Below are 7,387 nucleotides of genomic sequence, written 5' to 3'. Positions count from 1 at the left end.
TGAAAAGAAACTGTGTGTTCCCTTCAAGCTAGGTGAAGGACGGCTTTCACACACACTTATCTCTCAGAACTGAGCATGTGGAGAGACGTTCGTTCATCCAGCACAAAGGGAACGGGTTGCAGGAGAAACCCTTACTCTGGATTCTCAGTCGGTTTCCTAGTGCCGGTTTGAAGTGCCTGCCGTTTTCACTGTAAAACCGAGTTGGAGCTGGTACCTCCCCATATATATGTATGGAGTGGAGTTGGCAACTGAAAAGAAACTTTGTGTTCCCTTCAAGCTAGGTGAAGGACGGCTTTCACACACACTTATCTCTCAGAACTGAGCATGTGGAGAAACGTTCGTTCATCCAGCACAAAGGGAACGGTTTGCAGGAGAAACCCTTACTCTGGTTTCTCAGTCTGTTTCCTAGTGCCGGTTTGAAGTGCCTGCCGTTTTCACTGTAAAACCGAGTTGGAGCTTGTACCTCCCCATATATATGTATGGAGTGGAGTTGGCAACTGAAAAGAAACTTTGTGTTCCCTTCAAGCTAGGTGAAGGACGGCTTTCACACACACTTATCTCTCAGAACTGAGCATGTGGAGAGACGTTCGTTCATCCAGCACAAAGGGAACGGGTTGCAGGAGAAACCCTTACTCTGGTTTCTCAGTCGGTTTCCTAGTGCCGGTTTGAAGTGCCTGCCGTTTTCACTGTAAAACCGAGTTGGAGCTTGTACCTCCCCATATATATGTATGGAGTGGAGTTGGCAACTGAAAAGAAACTTTGTGTTCCCTTCAAGCTAGGTGAAGGACGGCTTTCACACACACTTATCTCTCAGAACTGAGCATGTGGAGAGACGTTCGTTCATCCAGCACAAAGGGAACGGTTTGCAGGAGAAACCCTTACTCTGGTTTCTCAGTCTGTTTCCTAGTGCCGGTTTGAAGTGCCTGCCGTTTTCACTGTAAAACCGAGTTGGAGCTTGTACCTCCCCATATATATGTATGGAGTGGAGTTGGCAACTGAAAAGAAACTTTGTGTTCCCTTCAAGCTAGGTGAAGGACGGCTTTCACACACACTTATCTCTCAGAACTGAGCATGTGGAGAGACGTTCGTTCATCCAGCACAAAGGGAACGGGTTGCAGGAGAAACCCTTACTCTGGTTTCTCAGTCGGTTTCCTAGTGCCGGTTTGAAGTGCCTGCCGTTTTCACTGTAAAACCGAGTTGGAGCTTGTACCTCCCCATATATATGTATGGAGTGGAGTTGGCAACTGAAAAGAAACTTTGTGTTCCCTTCAAGCTAGGTGAAGGACGGCTTTCACACACAATTATCTCTCAGAACTGAGCATGGGGAGAGACGTTCGTTCATCCAGCATAAAGGGAACGGGTTGCAGGAGAAACCCTTACTCTGGATTCTCAGTCTGTTTCCTAGTGCCGGTTTGAAGTGCCTGCCGTTTTCAGTGTAAAACCGAGTTGGAGCTTGTACCTCCCCATATATATGTATGGAGTGGATTTGGCAACTGAAAAGAAACTTTGTGTTCCCTTCAAGCTAGGTGAAGGACGGCTTTCACACACACTTATCTCTCAGAACTGAGCATGTGGAGAGACGTTCGTTCATCCAGCACAAAGGGAACGGGTTGCAGGAGAAACCCTTACTCTGGATTCTCAGTCGGTTTCCTAGTGCCGGTTTGAAGTGCCTGCCGTTTTCACTGTAAAACCGAGTTGGAGCTGGTACCTCCCCATATATATGTATGGAGTGGAGTTGGCAACTGAAAAGAAACTGTGTGTTCCCTTCAAGCTAGGTGAAGGACGGCTTTCACACACACTTATCTCTCAGAACTGAGCATGTGGAGAGACGTTCGTTCATCCAGCACAAAGGGAACGGGTTGCAGGAGAAACCCTTACTCTGGATTCTCAGTCGGTTTCCTAGTGCCGGTTTGAAGTGCCTGCCGTTTTCACTGTAAAACCGAGTTGGAGCTGGTACCTCCCCATATATATGTATGGAGTGGAGTTGGCAACTGAAAAGAAACTTTGTGTTCCCTTCAAGCTAGGTGAAGGACGGCTTTCACACACACTTATCTCTCAGAACTGAGCATGTGGAGAAACGTTCGTTCATCCAGCACAAAGGGAACGGTTTGCAGGAGAAACCCTTACTCTGGTTTCTCAGTCTGTTTCCTAGTGCCGGTTTGAAGTGCCTGCCGTTTTCACTGTAAAACCGAGTTGGAGCTTGTACCTCCCCATATATATGTATGGAGTGGAGTTGGCAACTGAAAAGAAACTTTGTGTTCCCTTCAAGCTAGGTGAAGGACGGCTTTCACACACACTTATCTCTCAGAACTGAGCATGTGGAGAGACGTTCGTTCATCCAGCACAAAGGGAACGGGTTGCAGGAGAAACCCTTACTCTGGTTTCTCAGTCGGTTTCCTAGTGCCGGTTTGAAGTGCCTGCCGTTTTCACTGTAAAACCGAGTTGGAGCTTGTACCTCCCCATATATATGTATGGAGTGGAGTTGGCAACTGAAAAGAAACTTTGTGTTCCCTTCAAGCTAGGTGAAGGACGGCTTTCACACACACTTATCTCTCAGAACTGAGCATGTGGAGAGACGTTCGTTCATCCAGCACAAAGGGAACGGGTTGCAGGAGAAACCCTTACTCTGGTTTCTCAGTCAGTTTCCTAGTGCCGGTTTGAAGTGCCTGCCGTTTTCACTGTAAAACCGAGTTGGAGCTTGTACCTCCCCATATATATGTATGGAGTGGAGTTGGCAACTGAAAAGAAACTTTGTGTTCCCTTCAAGCTAGGTGAAGGACGGCTTTCACACACACTTATCTCTCAGAACTGAGCATGTGGAGAGACGTTCGTTCATCCAGCACAAAGGGAACGGGTTGCAGGAGAAACCCTTACTCTGGTTTCTCAGTCGGTTTCCTAGTGCCGGTTTGAAGTGCCTGCCGTTTTCACTGTAAAACCGAGTTGGAGCTTATACTACCCCATATATATGTACGGCGTGGAGTTGGCAACTGAAAAGAAACTTTGTGTTCCCTTCAAGCTAGGTGAAGGACGGCTTTCACACACAATTATCTCTCAGAACTGAGCATGGGGAGAGACGTTCGTTCATCCAGCATAAAGGGAACGGGTTGCAGGAGAAACCCTTACTCTGGATTCTCAGTCTGTTTCCTAGTGCCGGTTTGAAGTGCCTGCCGTTTTCAGTGTAAAACCGAGTTGGAGCTTGTACCTCCCCATATATATGTATGGAGTGGAGTTGGCAACTGAAAAGAAACTTTGTGTTCCCTTCAAGCTAGGTGAAGGACGGCTTTCACACACACTTATCTCTCAGAACTGAGCATGTGGAGAGACGTTCGTTCATCCAGCACAAAGGGAACGGTTTGCAGGAGAAACCCTTACTCTGGTTTCTCAGTCTGTTTCCTAGTGCCGGTTTGAAGTGCCTGCCGTTTTCACTGTAAAACCGAGTTGGAGCTTGTACCTCCCCATATATATGTATGGAGTGGAGTTGGCAACTGAAAAGAAACTTTGTGTTCCCTTCAAGCTAGGTGAAGGACGGCTTTCACACACACTTATCTCTCAGAACTGAGCATGTGGAGAGACGTTCGTTCATCCAGCACAAAGGGAACGGGTTGCAGGAGAAACCCTTACTCTGGTTTCTCAGTCGGTTTCCTAGTGCCGGTTTGAAGTGCCTGCCGTTTTCACTGTAAAACCGAGTTGGAGCTTGTACCTCCCCATATATATGTATGGAGTGGAGTTGGCAACTGAAAAGAAACTTTGTGTTCCCTTCAAGCTAGGTGAAGGACGGCTTTCACACACACTTATCTCTCAGAACTGAGCATGTGGAGAGACGTTCGTTCATCCAGCACAAAGGGAACGGGTTGCAGGAGAAACCCTTACTCTGGTTTCTCAGTCTGTTTCCTAGTGCCGGTTTGAAGTGCCTGCCGTTTTCACTGTAAAACCGAGTTGGAGCTTGTACCTCCTCATATATATGTATGGAGTGGAGTTGGCAACTGAAAAGAAACTTTGTGTTCCCTTCAAGCTAGGTGAAGGACGGCTTTCACACACACTTATCTCTCAGAACTGAGCATGTGGAGAGACGTTCGTTCATCCAGCACAAAGGGAACGGGTTGCAGGAGAAACCCTTACTCTGGTTTCTCAGTCGGTTTCCTAGTGCCGGTTTGAAGTGCCTACCGTTTTCACTGTAAAACCGAGTTGGAGCTTATACTACCCCATATATATGTATGGCGTGGAGTTGGCAACTGAAAAGAAACTTTGTGTTCCCTTCAAGCTAGGTGAAGGACGGCTTTCACACACAATTATCTCTCAGAACTGAGCATGGGGAGAGACGTTCGTTCATCCAGCATAAAGGGAACGGGTTGCAGGAGAAACCCTTACTCTGGATTCTCAGTCTGTTTCCTAGTGCCGGTTTGAAGTGCCTGCCGTTTTCAGTGTAAAACCGAGTTGGAGCTTGTACCTCCCCATATATATGTATGGAGTGGATTTGGCAACTGAAAAGAAACTTTGTGTTCCCTTCAAGCTAGGTGAAGGACGGCTTTCACACACACTTATCTCTCAGAACTGAGCATGTGGAGAGACGTTCGTTCATCCAGCACAAAGGGAACGGGTTGCAGGAGAAACCCTTACTCTGGATTCTCAGTCGGTTTCCTAGTGCCGGTTTGAAGTGCCTGCCGTTTTCACTGTAAAACCGAGTTGGAGCTGGTACCTCCCCATATATATGTATGGAGTGGAGTTGGCAACTGAAAAGAAACTTTGTGTTCCCTTCAAGCTAGGTGAAGGACGGCTTTCACACACACTTATCTCTCAGAACTGAGCATGTGGAGAGACGTTCGTTCATCCAGCACAAAGGGAACGGTTTGCAGGAGAAACCCTTACTCTGGTTTCTCAGTCTGTTTCCTAGTGCCGGTTTGAAGTGCCTGCCGTTTTCACTGTAAAACCGAGTTGGAGCTTGTACCTCCCCATATATATGTATGGCGTGGAGTTGGCAACTGAAAAGAAACTTTGTGTTCCCTTCAAGCTAGGTGAAGGACGGCTTTCACACACAATTATCTCTCAGAACTGAGCATGGGGAGAGACGTTCGTTCATCCAGCATAAAGGGAACGGGTTGCAGGAGAAACCCTTACTCTGGATTCTCAGTCTGTTTCCTAGTGCCGGTTTGAAGTGCCTGCCGTTTTCAGTGTAAAACCGAGTTGGAGCTTGTACCTCCCCATATATATGTATGGAGTGGATTTGGCAACTGAAAAGAAACTTTGTGTTCCCTTCAAGGTAGGTGAAGGACGGCTTTCACACACACTTATCTCTCAGAACTGAGCATGTGGAGAGACGTTCGTTCATCCAGCACAAAGGGAACGGGTTGCAGGAGAAACCCTTACTCTGGATTCTCAGTCGGTTTCCTAGTGCCGGTTTGAAGTGCCTGCCGTTTTCACTGTAAAACCGAGTTGGAGCTGGTACCTCCCCATATATATGTATGGAGTGGAGTTGGCAACTGAAAAGAAACTTTGTGTTCCCTTCAAGCTAGGTGAAGGACGGCTTTCACACACACTTATCTCTCAGAACTGAGCATGTGGAGAGACGTTCGTTCATCCAGCACAAAGGGAACGGGTTGCAGGAGAAACCCTTACTCTGGTTTCTCAGTCGGTTTCCTAGTGCCGGTTTGAAGTGCCTGCCGTATTCACTGTAAAACCGAGTTGGAGCTTGTACCTGCCCATATATATGTATGGAGTGGAGTTGGCAACTGAAAAGAAACTTTGTGTTCCCTTCAAGCTAGGTGAAGGACGGCTTTCACACACACTTATCTCTCAGAACTGAGCATGTGGAGAGACGTTCGTTCATCCAGCACAAAGGGAACGGGTTGCAGGAGAAACCCTTACTCTGGTTTCTCAGTCGGTTTCCTAGTGCCGGTTTGAAGTGCCTGCCGTTTTCACTGTAAAACCGAGTTGGAGCTTGTACCTCCCCATATATATGTATGGAGTGGAGTTGGCAACTGAAAAGAAACTTTGTGTTCCCTTCAAGCTAGGTGAAGGACGGCTTTCACACACACTTATCTCTCAGAACTGAGCATGTGGAGAGACGTTCGTTCATCCAGCACAAAGGGAACGGGTTGCAGGAGAAACCCTTACTCTGGTTTCTCAGTCTGTTTCCTAGTGCCGGTTTGAAGTGCCTGCCGTTTTCACTGTAAAACCGAGTTGGAGCTTGTACCTCCCCATATATATGTATGGAGTGGAGTTGGCAACTGAAAAGAAACTTTGTGTTCCCTTCAAGCTAGGTGAAGGACGGCTTTCACACACAATTATCTCTCAGAACTGAGCATGTGGAGAGACGTTCGTTCATCCAGCACAAAGGGAACGGGTTGCAGGAGAAACCCTTACTCTGGTTTCTCAGTCTGTTTCCTAGTGCCGGTTTGAAGTGCCTGCCGTTTTCACTGTAAAACCGAGTTGGAGCTTATACTACCCCATATATATGTATGGAGTGGAGTTGGCAACTGAAAAGAAACTTTGTGTTCCCTTCAAGCTAGGTGAAGGACGGCTTTCACACACAATTATCTCTCAGAACTGAGCATGGGGAGAGACGTTCGTTCATCCAGCATAAAGGGAACGGGTTGCAGGAGAAACCCTTACTCTGGATTCTCAGTCTGTTTCCTAGTGCCGGTTTGAAGTGCCTGCCGTTTTCAGTGTAAAACCGAGTTGGAGCTTGTACCTCCCCATATATATGTATGGAGTGGATTTGGCAACTGAAAAGAAACTTTGTGTTCCCTTCAAGCTAGGTGAAGGACGGCTTTCACACACACTTATCTCTCAGAACTGAGCATGTGGAGAGACGTTCGTTCATCCAGCACAAAGGGAACGGGTTGCAGGAGAAACCCTTACTCTGGATTCTCAGTCGGTTTCCTAGTGCCGGTTTGAAGTGCCTGCCGTTTTCACTGTAAAACCGAGTTGGAGCTGGTACCTCCCCATATATATGTATGGAGTGGAGTTGGCAACTGAAAAGAAACTTTGTGTTCCCTTCAAGCTAGGTGAAGGAAGGCTTTCACACACACTTATCTCTCAGAACTGAGCATGTGGAGAGACGTTCGTTCATCCAGCACAAAGGGAACGGGTTGCAGGAGAAACCCTTACTCTGGTTTCTCAGTCGGTTTCCTAGTGCCGGTTTGAAGTGCCTGCCGTGTTCACTGTAAAACCGAGTTGGAACTTATACTACCCCATATATATGTATGGCGTGGAGTTGGCAACTGAAAAGAAACTTTGTGTTCCCTTCAAGCTAGGTGAAGGACGGCTTTCACACACACTTATCTCTCAGAACTGAGCATGTGGAGAGACGTTCGTTCATCCAGCACAAAGGGAACGGGTTGCAGGAGAAACCCTTACTCTGGTTTCTCAGTCGGTTTCCTAGTGCCGG

Source organism: Vicugna pacos, unplaced genomic scaffold, assembly GCF_048564905.1.
Source record: "Vicugna pacos unplaced genomic scaffold, VicPac4 scaffold_106, whole genome shotgun sequence".
NCBI classification, from domain to species: domain Eukaryota; kingdom Metazoa; phylum Chordata; class Mammalia; order Artiodactyla; family Camelidae; genus Vicugna; species Vicugna pacos.
This window is presented reverse-complemented; position numbering follows the sequence as displayed.